This window comes from Oryzias latipes, chromosome 11 (assembly GCF_002234675.1).
Source record: "Oryzias latipes chromosome 11, ASM223467v1".
Classification (NCBI taxonomy): domain Eukaryota; kingdom Metazoa; phylum Chordata; class Actinopteri; order Beloniformes; family Adrianichthyidae; genus Oryzias; species Oryzias latipes.
In genome coordinates, this window is record NC_019869.2 from 7,415,949 (window position 1) to 7,432,135 (window position 16,187).

Below are 16,187 nucleotides of genomic sequence, written 5' to 3' on the forward strand. Positions count from 1 at the left end.
GCCACCAGAAAGAGGGCTGAGAGTCCGTGCCGGCCACAGGCTCTGGGAGTGGATCATGTCAGGCCGCTCAGAGCAGGAAGAGCGCAGCGGCATATGCTGTCTGACAGCCAAATGCCTGGATGTGGTGGAGCAGGGAGTGGAGACGGTTTGGTGGCCAATGGGAGTGACAGCTGTCGGGATCTGCCCAACGTGTGCTGCTGTCCTCACAGGAACCACACTGCTGTAGAGTGAGCTGGATGAGAGCTGCACTTCAAAACAAAAGCCTCTCTTCAAGTTACAGGATGTCTAAAATCTCAGACCTAATTATTTGCATCTAAAAATAGTTTGATTCAAGTTGTTTTACAGACAGATCTACGGTGGCCCTGAAGTGCCAAGTACACCAACAAATCCCTCAACGCAAGCAAAAAAAACATTTCATTGTGGAAATCAATACAAAAAAAAGAAAAAAAAGAAACATTTTGCAAAACAAGTGATTTCCAGAAATCAAAAGGAAATCACAACAGTAATACTGTATAATGTGCAATAATGAATAGTTGGGATATTGTGCAAAAATGTTTGGTTATGATTGATTTATGATTATTTATCTGAAATTCAACACTTAGCTATTAAAGTCACATTTTTCTCTTGTTCTGAATTCGTTTCTGTTTTTCTTTATGATCCCTCTTCAAGTTATCGTCTTTTTTTCTGTAATTCACCAACCTGACTCGAGAGCTGCCAAAGAAAAATTCCAATGTGCTTGTTTCTTCTGGAAATGATAAAAAATGAAACACAATAGGAAACAGGAAAAGGGAGGTACAATGGGATGTCTCTGATTGGATGATGATGTCTGTCTCTCATTTCAAATGAAGGTTTTTTGGCATGAAGTGATGCTGGATGAGCTCTGTAGTCTAACCTTAATGCAGACACTAAAGATGCATCTGAAGAAACTCAAACATGATTATTGCAGTCAGCAAAGCCCATAATACCTACCTTTTCTGGTTTCTGATTGTGTTTCGTCTTTTACTACTTCTTTTGAATTTCTAGACATAACTTTTGTTTTCTGAAATGTTTTATTTTTATTTTGTGTCATTTTTTGGAATTGTTTCAGTTATGGGATTTTTTTTTTTTTTTTAATTTCCCAAATTTAACGCGTTTATTCATTCTTTGTTTTGCTTTTTTAATTTGTGAGTTTTAAAATGTTTTCGCGTCCCGTAATTAGTTGGTGTGATTTGAACTTCAGGGCCACCGTACCTCAATCAGAGCAGCAGAACCTTGCGTCAGACCAGTGGACACAAGACAAAAGCAGATTTCCCAGTTTTTCCAGTTGACAATGATTTTGTTTTGCCCATTTCTGTGGAATGAAATTTCTGGGTAAGAGATGCTATTAAGTCTTTTGTGCTTGAACTTCCTACTGCATTTTATCCACGCTGAGTACAACATTGAATGTTACTAAAGGACAGTCCTACAATCTTAGTCCAATGCAAAAATCTCAGACAGAAGCCAAGAGACACAGTTTAGGCATAGACTTTGCTGTTTGAAATTAAATTAAATTAAAAGTATTTTTGACCAACCCTGCAAAGCCCAGTACATCATAGAACAATGTTAATTTAAGATGTCAAAATATTAACCTGAGTTTCAGGGGAAAAAACAGCACCTTATTGTTTTAATAATAACATGGTGTAACTGTATTAAAAAGAATTAATTATCATCAAATTTCCCATTCATTTCATACAGCAAGTAGTCATTTTGAAAAAAAAAAAAACAAATAAAAAAAATCAGATGAGTTATTTATATCAAAAAAGTTTAGAAAGTAGCTAAACTTTGAGATTTCAGGAAGCAGCCATTTTGAAATGAGCAGGAAAAGCCCTTCTATGCCCCTAGTGGAAGGATGATGAACTACAGGGCATGAACTGTGTTCTAAACAGTGGGTTTAAAAGGAAAGTTTGGATCATTCTAAAAACCAAATCTGATCCAAATATTTATACTGTAAATTGATATATTTTATGGTTGTTTTTTTTTTGCTAAATGTATTTTCTTGTACACTGTAAAATTCCACCAGGTTTTGTGAAAAAAACATACTGCTGTTAAGCAGCTCAGAACAGTGTCAGTAACTCAGGCATAACCATGAATATAAAAACAGAAATCATTTTTTTAGGGTGATGCGTAAATGAAATATAAACAGTTTATGAAGGAATGGGTGAATAAGGTCTGGGTTAAAATAGGTTTTGGGAGTGGACTCTGCAAAAACAGCCTTCCTAGAAATAAATCAGAAATTCTAAAAGTCTGAAAACATTCCTTTGAAAAACCTGCCACCGTAGTAAGAAAAATGGATTTTACCAAGAATTCTTATATTAAGAAAAAACTGTTTCTTTTACTTTGTGAAACAAGGGTCTTTTTACTCTTTTAACTTTCTGAAGATTCAGTTTTCTGAAAAGATGAGCAGCTGCATTTAACACAATCAAAACTGGATTTTAGGAAGAGCTGATTTAAGTTAGGGCTTGCTGTGGAATTCAGATTTCAGGTCAGGTGATAGAAACGGGACTCCCTGTTGACTGTCTGTGCATGGATGCCACTGCCACATGCATCTGCTGTTTCTGCAGGACTTGTCAGCAAAAAAGGCAGGAAACAGCAGCTCTCATCAGCACACAGTCACTTGCCGTTAATCCTCCAGATGGTTACCTGCTGTTTTCACACATCGCCTCACTCGCTCCTTTTCCAGGCTTCGTACCGTGAAGCTACAAGGTAATCCCTGCGAAGGTCTGCAGGAAAACACCGTGGTCTATTGCACTCTCACAAGGAATCAGAGTTTTCATGGAAATAACTCTGGATTCTACATTTTCACACATTTTAGTGTTTAAATACTTTTTTACTTCTTTTTTAATACCTAATGTCCATTCTGTCATATCCAGGTTATTTAAAACACATCTCTTTTTCTGACTCTTATAAACAAAAAATATATATATAAAACACTGTTATAATGATTAAAACGTAACCAAAAGTCACTGTGATGATTCTAAAATCCCCCACTTTTCAGCTTCAGTTGAGAATTTTGTTTTGCTAGGAAAACTATAGCTAGGAAAAAACAACAACAAAAACAAATATTGTATTTGCTTGCCTTATGTTTATTCAGCATCCTCCTTCAGCTCTCCAAAATGTAAGCCTCTGTTCCTCCTTGATGCATCAGCTGTTTTATGGCGGATTTTATGCAAAACATTAAACAAAATGATGTCATAAAAAATAAAGAAAGCAAACATTTCAATTAACATTCACCACAAAAGGTTTTCCTTGGTTATGGGTGAAAAATGAGCTATTGGGGTTTTGACAGTTTTGTCTTTTTTGTTGTAATAAGTTAGAAAAAGGTTCAAAAAAGATATTAATAATGGACTATGTAGATTTTTAATAAAAATAGTCATGAAAAGGGTATTAATCCTCTAATAATCAGATAATATTTTTAGATCAAATACTAAAAAAAAGAATAAAAATAAAAGCTTAAACATCTTTAGTTCAAGTAAATGTAGTGCAGGACGCCTTTACAATGTCAGGTTGGATTTTAATTTGTGATTTAAAATAATTTAAAATAACATTACGCTTAAATATGCTCAGAAAATGACTTATATACACAACACACACTTTAAATGAAAATCTTCCAAAGTTGCAAAGTAATTCTCAGGATTTCAAAGGTCAAAAGGTCGTGTCACACAGCCACTATGTTCATTTTGCATATATTGCACGGATGAAAATTGGTTGTACGTGAATATATGTAGAAAGATTGTAAAAAAGTTGTGGTCTTTTTGTGAAATTTTCACAAATGCATCTCAAATGAACCCTGTTAGAACAACAGAAGAAGTATAGATTCCCAAAAAAAAAACATGTGAATGAATGTAGAACATGAACTATGTGTGATTATTGGACTGCTTTCATGCAATTAATTAGTGATTCTTGCGCGAATTCCATAATTATAACGTGACATGCGCGGCATAAAAAGTGGTGGTACATGCGTGAAAAGTAAGTTATGTGGACATAAGTGGAACTGTTTTACTAATTTGCATATACATCTAACAAAAGTCACGGACAAGATTTATGTAAAAATTGTGTACAAACTTTGCAGAATGCGCATAAACTGCTTTATTCTTAACTGACCAAACATTTTGAACAGTAAAGCCCGTCGGCCGAAGTTATCAACTAAAATCTGCGCAGGAAACATTTATGAATGATGTATTTCATGCATGTATCGTGAAAGAAAATGTGGGTGAGTGCCACGGCCTTTAGGTTTAGGTGTTGATCTGGTCATGTTAAAAGTGACAAATCTGAAGTGGAGCTTCAAAATTCCTCAAGGCCTGATATGAAGTCATGCTTCTGTCCCGACGTGCAGCCATGAGCGTTAAAGAGCCGGCGTGTGACAGTCCAGGTGAAGAGATGCACGACGAAAAGAGCAGATCCATCAGATGGACACAGTAATGTCTCCTGGTCTGGCTTTCAGTATCGGTGATTTATCCACACAAAGCTAATAGCATCAATATGAATCTAACTAAAAATCAATGTTTCATTATCTAATTGTTGGTGGGAATGAAGAAGGATGATGGTGGGAGACGGCACTTGAGAGCATCTGGAGTTCAGAGAGACATCTGGAGGACAAACTCTTATTATAACTCAACTGTGCTGCTGCACATTTTTCTGAAAAAAGATTGAATATGGTTTTAATATAAAACATTTATAATAAAAAATAGCTACTGGAACCTTTCACAGGTTTATTAATAATACCTTGCAGAAAAGAAAGGCTTTCAAACTATTGTTGTTTCTAAATATATATATCAAACAGAATTTTTCAATGAAACATCATTTCCTTCATATCGGTTACACTGGTTTTAATTAACTAAAGATGCGTTTTTTTAGAATTTGGACAAGTGAAACAAAGATTCTGCTGCTTGGATGTTGCTGCATGATCACCAAAATGTCTACAGTAAAAGGTGCTTTTTTTATAATCAGGAGCTCCATGTAAATGGATTCATTCCAGTTGTGTTTACTGATGTTAAAGCAGTTTTGAGAGGTACACGGCGCTCTGTCCAAATGTCGTTGCTTTTTCACGAGTTGGGAATAAGGTTGAGAGTTACAAGTACATGGCTAACGCTTCTCACGTGCCTAACGTGTAGCGTGTTACAAACAAGTTCTAGAATTACTGTGAACAAAGTCTGACTGACTGATGGACTCATCTCTGACTCACTGTATGCAGCTTATAGTTTGGTGCATTGGACATAAGTAGGAGGGTTTTTGGGATGTCCGGGCCCGTGGACGGTCATAGACAGGTGTGGCCACATCTTAACCCTTGTACTATCTTATGGGGTCCAGATGACCCCACCCTTGCATTGACGTGTTCTCCCTACCATAACAAAGGTGGATAAAGGTGGGGAGGGTTTCATGTAATCCATGGACACCAGTGAAGATCATTGAAGAAAAAAGGTTCAGCGCACTGTCTAGTGGGGTGACCCCACTCCCAACGCTAACGTGTCTTGGATAGCACAAGAGTTACAGGAAGCGCAGGTGTGTCTTACAGTTCCCTTGTGAATCGTTCGGCCATTTTAAGGGACATCATGAAAATGAAACATGTGATTGTTGTGCATGTGATAAGTGTTATAAGTAGTTGAGGCTTCCACACAAAGCACAGGGACAATGTAAGTTGTACAAAGTCTTTACGCCACACTCCAGTCATTTACTGAGGTACGTACACTTGCTCCATGACTCTACGCGCGTACGTAGGTGCCATTGAGATGACCACACAAACTACACTTGGATTGTCTAATGTTTTTCTGACAGCCAGGCTGCACGCAAAGAGCACACAACTGTCCCTTGAACAGCACCAAAAGACTTCCTGCACAGGATTTGGAGTGGGGGAGGGATTTGTACGAAACGCCTGCCTCTCACCTACTTCCCCCTTTTTTACCTTAAGATGTTGTTTGTTTACTAAAAAATGACCCCTCCAGCATGCCTGTAGAAAAAACATGCATGAACATTTGTGGCTGACTGGCTCACCAAGCCGTCTACAGCGCTACACACCTATAACCTTAACCGATTTGCCCATTTTTCATGCGCAGACTGCTGGTATCCACCCATGAGGGCAGCTCGAGCCCCACCAGGTCAGTGCAGCCGTTTGAGGGACTTGCAGGAGGCGATTGCATCATCAGTTGTCAAATTTGGAAGACGCAGTGACAAATGCAAAAAGAGACAACCCAAACTGAGTCCTGGAACCCGTGACTCTTTAACTGAGAATGCAGTAATCAAAAACTTAAAGTTTGTTTTTTTAAATGAGGATTTCACATCTATTCCCCTTCCATGGGCCACACATGACCTACGAGTTTCTCAAAAAATAAACAAGGTCAATGCTACCCCTGCAGGACAGAGAACATTGAGATGAAGAATTTCTGGGCTGAAATGGAGACCAAAAAACACAGTCAATAATATGTCGGGTCTTCTGAAATCTAAACGTAAAAAGCTTCTTGACAATCATCGTTTTGTGCTTTTCCATCTCATTTTTATCTTTTAAAAGACATTTTAAACCAAAAGGTTGATACATACTATAGTTATGGAGGTTTAAACTCTTAGGAAGTTATTTATTTTCCTATCCCTTCTCAGTTCATCAATCTTGCTATCTCGTGGTGCTATATTTAACCAATCATACTTGCCTCGTCGTGTGTTTTGCCATCATATAGAGTGACTTTTTTCCTGCATCATGGAGTGTGACTTTAAGTTTTATGAAAAGTTGGCAGGCTTGAACTAGTAAAGACTACTTTATCAATTATTATTTATTTCTTCATCATTACAAATTTTTATACTGGACTAAATAGACTTTTTTTTAAGTAGAATCAATTGTTTTTACCTCTATGTGTGCCGGAGGCACAAAGATCTGCTCTGGAATGATCCACTCTTCATTTTTGTCACTTGATATGGGGCCAATTAAAGCCCACTTGGGTACAGAACCAAGCAGAGCTGTCAACCGATCGCTACTCGCTGGTCGGTTGGGTGAGATGTTTGGGGGAGGACTCCTGACAAACCTGGTAGGCCCAAATATGTCGAGCAGCTCTGCTGAAATACTCTTGGCAGGGAAACTCGTCTAGCGGACCTTAAGACTCCACCTCAAGCAGAACTTTGACTGCACTCGCAGACAGACGGAGATGTTTGGTCTGTTGTTCAAACGTTGACCTGTGGTCACACGGTGGTGGCTGTCCACCATTGTGGCAATTTTTAAACTTGCCATATGGCGCAATAGTTGAGCTAAAGAATCATTTGGAGCCGAGTTAAGACAGCTGACACATAAGTCAAGGCTACGCCACTGACCATGACTGAGGCCAACTTTTCATTGACGGACTCCAAGCAAAGAAAGTCGTCAGTTGCTTTGGAGTAGATATAAGGGTGTTGTCAGGTGAATCTTTTGACTAAATCTTATATTGTGAACAGTGATTTGACTTCAGTAAGTTAATCAATGAGACAAAAAATTATACGGAGACACTGTTAAACTCTTTCATTTTTAATCTCTTTGCCTGCTGGAGAAAACGAAGGAAGAAGGTGAAAAACTAGAGGGAAACCGAATCTCTTTTGCCTGTGCTGATGTTTCTGTCTGGACTTTTGGGTTGAGGGAAATAATGAAGACTTTAGGCAACATGACAAAGTATTAATTCTGTTTGTGTTTACTGATGTTGAAGCAATTTTAAGAGTTACAGCCTTCTTTTAAAAGGTTTGGTTAGGTTTTACTGAATATGCCAACATGGCAATTTGTGTAGTGGAATTAGCCCGTTTTTTACGTGTTGTAAACAAGGTTGGGAGTCACAGGTGTTGTTAAAACGTTATCATGGCTAATGTGGCTAACGATTCTAACCTGGCTAACATGTAGTTTTGCCGCATTGTGTTTTTTTTTCATATGTTACTAACATAGGTGGGAGTTGGCATAGTCACAATAACAATTGTGTAGTGGAATTAGCCGGTTTTTTACGTGTTGTAAACAATGTTAGGAGTCACAGGTGTTGTTAAAACGTTATCATGGCTAATGTGGCTAACGATTCTAACCTGGCTAACATGTAGTTTTGCCGCATTGTGTTTTTTTTTCATATGTTACTAACATAGGTGGGAGTTGGCATAGTCACAATAACAATTGTGTAGTGGAATTTGCCAGTTTTTTAGGTGTTGTAAACAATGTTAGGAGTTACAGGTGTTGTTGAAACGCTGTCATGGCTAATGTCGCTAACGATTCTAACGTGGCTAACATGTAGTTTTGCCGCATTGTGTTTTTGTTTCATATGTTACTAACATAGGCGGGAGTTGGCATAGTCACAATAATAACATTTGTGTAGTGGAATTAGCCGTTTTTTTACGTGTTGTAAACAAGGTTGGGAGGTATAGGTGTACAGGTGGCTGACACTTCTAACTTAGTTAACGTGTAGCGCAACAAGACAAACGAAAATAGAGTAACAATAACAGAACGGTTTGAAACAGGTATATTTTATATCTTCATTTGTAATGGCCTTCCACTATGCTGTTCTCAATTGCCGCCCATCCAAATTCTTGCCTGCTTGATTCATCAACTTAAAAAGTATGATGGCACAACATTTTGCTGGTAAATTCTACAACCCAAGAACAATCAGCCAATGAGTTTATGTCCTAAACCTAAAGACAACCTTACAAATCTCCAAATTACTTTTTTTGTTTTTAAATAATCATAACAATTTCCTAAATGGCATATGATTTTTTAAACAATTACAAAACCGGTTTAGGTTTGTTTTCCTGAAATCGATGTTGTCATGGAAATATTTGAAAGGTAATAACAATAACAACCATAATTTTCAGCCTTCATAGGAGGAGATATTAATGTTAATATCACTTATTTCTACTAACAACTCCCCATTTGAAGTTACTCTAAACCTTCAAGCAGGTCAACAGAATGTTTTCATAGACTTATCTCTTTTTTAAATAGATTTATTTCTCAATCTTAAGTTTATTTGTTTGAGACTACTTTAAACGACTGCTGTTAAAAACAGAATATACTGGCAAAAGAATTCTATTGATCATGTTCAATAATTTCAAATTAAAAGATCAAACTATCTTCTGAAGGTTAGAATTGCCAACCGGTTTGTTTTTTGGTGCTTTACAGGCCTTTGAATTTATACCAGAAATGAGATAAACAAGGATTGTGTCAAGGCCCCGGAACTGGAAGAAAGCCAGCTCTCTCCCCTCTCAGGCTCTAATGACACATCACTGTGACAGAGATGCGCCTCCTCTCTACCTTGCTATATCGATCCACCATCTTGCTGTTAATAGTCCTATTAAACACCAGCTCTCGGCTCTTAACTGTGTCCAAGCCCACTTAACAATAAAATACCCCTTAGCTCACCTTTCAAAACGTCTCAGAGGTGGGGAAACAATTGTGGGCAAAGCGTCTTCCTGAGAAGGGAAATGAGGATTAAGCATGACGTCAGAATGAAATGTTTTAACATTTATCGTGCTTCAAGACTTCTGTTTTGTCAAATGAGAACATTTGGAACCTTTTTTTTTTGCAGGACGCCTATTTTGAGATAAGCTGGATGATCAACATAATTCAGCTTCTTTGAAACCTGCACTTCCCCACTTCTCAGGTGGGGACAAGAGACAAACATGCAGGGGCATCTCCAAAACAACCAGCTGATACCGGAAATTAAATTCAGCTTTATTTATGTAGCCCAATATTACAACAATAGACGTCTCAATGGGCTTGTTAAAGACAGACATGAGATAAGAAAGTCTCTGATTTCACCCATTGGGTTTTAACCAATGAAAACGATGCCTAAAGTGGGACTGGGTCACTGAGCGGGGTTTATTTCACCAGCCTCAACAATATTCTAAAAAAGGCAATTGGGAGGACAGGTTAAAGCCTTAGCCACATGCATCTGCTGAATGTCTTGCGTTTGGTAAGTGTATTGTGAAGTATTTGTAAGGATAATGTAAGTTACACACAGTTATGACATATGGATGATGCTGTAATACAGTACCCTTATGCTGTAGTCCAGTGTTTTTCAACCAGTGTGCCGCGGCACACTAGTGTGCCGTGGGAGATGGTCAAGTGTGCCGTGGAAAATTGCCCTGATTCACTGATCTAAAAACATTTTCCATCTCCAGGATTTCAGCTCTGTGTTCATCCAAACAGGCCCTGATAAAACACTGAGTAGTTAGGAGTGTAAAAGATCTTAAAATTACTTTTTCTTTGTGTTTATTTAATTCTATTAAAGACATTTTGATAAGAATCACGGTACCGCGATTTAGCTGCAGCTATAACTGTGTAAGGAAAAGTCTGGCCCCTTTAACTGTCTCCGCCAATCATTCTTGAAGGCTTAATCACATGTCATTGGTCTGACCTATCAGAAGTGGTTAAAGTCTTCACTTCCTTGTTCTTAATTCTGCTGATAAAGTCGCTCAGTTCTAACAAAAATACCAGCTAGAGCTCGTCTTTAGTGGTGGTTCATCTCTTAGAAAAATACAGCCGCAACTTCCTGCTTTTTCTGCCACAATTATCACAAAAATCCACGTGAGATTGCACGGGGGGGGGGGGCGGTCGATCAATACAGACCATGAATCTCTGTTTTTGTTTTTTTTTGGGATGCTGGTGTGCCGCGGGCTTTTTGTCAGGGTGAAAGTGTGCCGTGGCTCAAAAAAGGTTGAAAAACACTGCTGTAGTCTACTGACCATGCGCAACTGCTACACGCATGTGGTAGCACCTATAAGACGCCTGTAGGATGTCAACACAAAGTTTGCTTTGAGTGTCTAATTTCCTCATTTATTGTTGTCTGGCTACACACGGAGCGCACAAGGAGCAGTGTGCAGGTTTGAGGGGGGGCATGCTAAAAAAAAAGAAAAATCTGTACGACGGGATCACCCAGCAATCTACTATCTTAAAATTTTGTGCAGACCCCCTGTGTGCCCCATGCAGATTTGCCTGCAGACAGCCCGTATCTACTTGTAGGGGGAGTTGTAACTGAAAGGCCCTGTCAAACAGCCATCATGTACATTTTGCGCACATTGCATGGATATAAATTGGTCGAGTTATAAAATATGTTGAAAAAGTAAGAAAAGTTGTGCTCTTCACGTTAAGTTTTGATAGATGTATCACGTATGAACCACGTTAAAATCACGGAAGAAGTACAAGCAAACCACACAGAGAACACATAAATCATCGTAGAACATGAACCATATGTGATTATTATGCTGGTTATATGCAATTCATTAATGATTTGTGCGTCAATTGGGTAGTTTGAATGTGATATGTGCGCCGTATACGCAACACAAAAGTTATACATTTGTGGTACATGTTTAAAAAAATCTATTGGACATACATGCGTCTTGCAAAAATCATGCACAATTGCGTAAGATTTACGTAATTATTGCGTATAAACTTCATAAAATATGCATTAACTGCGTATTTCCCAACCGAACCAAAATTTTGAACAGCTCAAACTCAGTTTACGTAAAGACCCGTCGGCTGAAACCCTCGATGGACATCTGCGCACATCGACAAATGAAGAACGCAAAAAAACACTTATGAATTGTGTGCACAAAAATAAATGAAACAAAACTCTATATATCTTCAAAATTTTGGTGAAAATAAAGAGTTTTCTTTTAGACAAGTCAAGAAAATATTATTAAGATTGCATCGCTTGGGACTTCTCAGTTTGCTTCAAATTTGGGAACAGAAGGCGTGGCTGAAACGTGTTGGTCCAGCTTCCGTCATACAATATAAACCAGAACTTACACTCTTGCTACCATACATCTGGTACACATCAACATCCATCATGACTTGCTTCACTCTCCCTGGATTCCTCACATCTTCCACCTTGTGAAATGTCTTAGTACGGCTGATGCCAGGTATTTAAATCCGCGACAGTCTTCTCACCCTGCATTTTAACATTATACTGTACGTCCCACACTCATGTTTTCTGCTTAGCATAAACTTTCATGTCCCTTGTTTCCAGTGTACGCCTTCACTTTTCCAGGCTTCCATCAAACTGCTCCCTACATATCACAGTATCGTCAGCGAACATGCTAGTCCACTGGGGTTTCCTGCCCTGCTACATCTGTCAGGCTGTCCATCACTGTTGTGAATAAAAAGGAGCTCAGAGACAATCCCTGAAGTAATCCCACCCTATCTTGAACCCATCTGTCACTCCAACAGAACATCTTACCACGGCTTCACTAGCCTCATACACGCATTGAAGCACTTTCACACACGTTTCCACCACGTCTGATAGCACCGTTCCATTTTTGGCACTGTATTAAGAGCTTTTTCCCAAATCCATGAAGACTTTTTCTTCCCTATTTTGTACTTTTCCAATTGCACAATCAAAGCAAGCTTTTAGCCACCACAACGGCAGTGTTCCAACTTCTATAAAGCAGCGTTTGTTCAGCTTCACCATATTAGGTGTTTGGCATATGCTTCATGAAATCACAAGTTTAAGAGTGAAAACTGACTTTACCACTGACCGGCAGAAACCCCTTTTGTAAAAACATCATTACAATTTGTCCTCACACTTTGCTTTTATTTTATAAACTCTTTGCACTCTCTTAAAATAAATATTGTTTCACAAATGAAATGTTCCTTTTGGTTGCAGTTACTTTTGTTTAGCCTGAAGCAGAAGTCTGACTGTCATTCATTTCACATGAGTAGAACCAAATAAACGTGTGATGTCATGTGTTTTGCTGAGTGGACACATTTTGAGTGACAGCATTCACTAAAATGCTTGGTGGGACAGGCAGGGTATATTTTATCAGCGGTATATCTGCATGTTTAGTAATAAAAAGCGTTTTCTAACCAAAGGGTTGGAGCAACTACACTACAAAATCGAAACCTGGATGTAAAAAGATCCTTGTTTTTAGGAAAAATGTACTTATTTTGTGTCTTGGAAGAAAAATGATCTTATCAAGAAAGTTTTTTGATAGCAATATAATCTTAGTTTAACCCTTTAACGCCGGGGATATCGCCTGCAACACCTAAATATCACATGCTCTTTGGCATAGTTAAAGAGTTGCTGTAGTCTTTTTTTGCTTTTTCAAACCTGCCTTTGAAAATTTGAAGAATTTTCGACATATTTAATCCCTTACAGGATCAAGGGAGATGCTGGAGCCTATCCTAGTCAAGGTACAACCTGAATGGTTAACTGACTCATAATTTATACCATTGCTGTTTACCTATTAGATTTGTTGGTTTATTTCAAGCATTGTTTGTACAAAATACAACAAACCATACATATATATCAAACTCATTACAGAATTAATGATGTTCATTGATTAAAAACAACAAAAACAAACATTAATTAATGTAAATGTAAAAAGAAAATATTTATCTCATAATTATATCTACAGATATTCACAGTTATGAATACAAGACACATTTAAGTCACATTAGATTCATGAAATAAAGTGATTATTAAGTAAAGTCAAGTGGAGTTTGATTTAAGGAGAACTAAAGCAAAGTGATTTTTCCAAAAAGCAATGATTACTTAGACCCTATGCAAATGAACATTTTGATGAATTAATCGGTGCATTAGGTGGGATAATTGCAGTTTTGAAAGGAGATAAGTGAGTATGTTTGAGACAAAGTCCTTGTGGAGCGGCCGTCCGGCGGGAGTCCAAGTCTTTAGTTGAAACATGGTGTGTTATTAGCCGAGTGATGAAAAAAATGCCACAAAATGGCGAATCAAAGAGAATCAAAGATCCCAACCCTTCCCAGGGGGGCGTCTATGTAGGCCGACACTGCTTCATGCATGTCTCCATGACGACGCATCATCATGAAGATAATAATCCTTTTCTCCAGTAAAGTCAGCAGAATCAACCCAAACACGAGTAGGTTTCAACCGAAAAAGAAAAAGGTTTTGCTGCATCTAAAAATCCCTTTAAATTTGTGGCTCCAACTGAATTATTGAACACAGATCCAGACAAAATGAATGCTGCTTGTGATTTAACCATCTAAGATGGTAATTCTGATGGTGCCAGCCCTCAAAGAGACAACTTTTCTCTCAACTCGCTTTAGCAAGAAACAAACCTGAGCATAACTGCAATGTTTGTTTGTTTTTTTATTTCAGTGATGCTCGAGGAACGAATCTCTGGCTTTGGTGATGCGGCTTTGAAGAGAGTCTTCTTTAAGGTGTGCTGTGTTTTTCTCCTCTCACAACTGCTTTTGATTTTTATTAATCCTGCTGTTGTCACACACAAACACACACTAAAACAGAAACACTTGGATCAGACGAACGTTAGAATGAAGAAATTGCATCGCAACCTTATAGAAGAGCAGAAATTTCAAAGTGAAAGATGGAAAAAAATTTCAAATTGATCTGTTTCTTTGTTAAATTATATTTGTCCTCATAAAACGTTGGTACAATTTTTGAGATTGGCTGATGTTATTTGGCATATTTATGTGCGACCATGCACAAAAACTGATGAGCGTTGCTGCATTGACCTAACTCCGCCCTCATTAGGTTCCAATAGTCACTTCCTTTTCAGAGATATCCTAAGAAAAAATAACTTTTATTGTTTTCTTCATGCAACAGAAACAAAGTTAATATAAAAATTGATAAAACCATCTTTTTTTGACACTTACATTTTAGATTAAAAAAAAGATCAGTATTTTAACAAGGTATAGATTACTTTTTTGATTCATGTTTTGTTTGTGCAACTAAAAATGAATTTTGATCACAGGGACATTTTGCAAAACTTCTGGCCAGAATAAGAAATGTTGGTTTAGCAAAAGAGTTTCTCTCATGGCTCATGTTTTATAGTTTTAACCTTCTTTGTCCTTTTTAGATTTTCCTTATTTAAACTTAAAACGACATCTACGGTGGCCCTAAAGTTCAAATCACATGAACAAATCTCTAAACGCAAAAACATATTAAAGATCAAAACCACAATAAAAAAGCAAAACACATAATTTATAAACTACATTACATTTTAAAAATCAAAGCAAAATAAAAAAAAAAAAGCAACAAAACAAAAAAGAAACGTTTTGGAAAACAAAAGTAATATCCACAAAATCAACATAAAATGTTAAAAAATGAAACATCATAAGAAACCGGAAATGGTAGGGACTATAGTACATCGCTGATTGGACGAGGACATTTAGTTTTGCATCTTTAAAGTCTGCATAATAACGGTTTTACGGAGAAGATCTAGTATCGATTTTGGTTGAAATGATGGACAAACGTGATCTTTAATATGTTCTGAAGGATTTGCCCTTCAGGGCCACCGTAGAAATCAGCAGTCTTCTGGTCTAAAGCAGGGACCAGAAAAGTGCGTATGCTTCCAGTTTCCTTTAACGTTTTTGGGGTAAACGTTCTTCTTCATCTTTTGTAAAATATCTGCAGCTGCTTTAAACGTTGTTCGTAGGGACTATTAAAAGGTGATTATGGTTTTTCCCTTAACCAAAAAGTGAAAGCTAAAAAATTAGACGGAGACTTTCAGCCTTGTCCAACTTTAAAGAGCAATGAATAAATAAATAAATGAATGAATAAATAAATAAATAAATCACAAAAACTTATATTTTCTACTTGTAACAATAGAAGTGAACAACTTTATCAGCAGCATCCTTGTAACATTAGACGGCTGGTTGCTAAATATTCTGTATTATTGTAATGGTTCGTGGGAACAACAATAAATCCATAATTGGAGTAAAGACTCCTGGTTTTTGTCTGTTAAATGCAGCGTTCTTTTATTTTGAAGTCGGGGGCTCTTCTTCAGTTTCCTCCCTGACTGCGAGAAGAAAACGTGTTTTTTTAAGATAGTAGCGGGTGGATTTCTGACTTGTGACCGTGCAACTTGGAAAAAAAAGTCCTGTAGCTTTTCAAAGTAAAACTTCCTTCAAAATCAGATAGTAAATAAAACAGAGAAGAGTCCTTTTTTTTTGTATTTGTTTGCCCTACGGCCCAGTACCTACTGCCCCACGCAGCACTGGGGTGGGGGGTGGGGTAGTACTGCTCTAAATGACAAGTGTAAACCAGAAACGTGTTATTTTCCATACAGAAGAACAAAAGCAGATGAGGTAAACACAAACTCTTTGTGGTTTCGCTGGTAGCAACATGTAGTCTACCTTTAGAAATGAATTACAGGGGGAAACAAAAGACCACTGATGATTCTGTTCTTCATTGTGGTGATTCCTGGTGGAAATAGTCTGCCTGTCACCCTGCCAAATGATACATAAACTCTGCTGA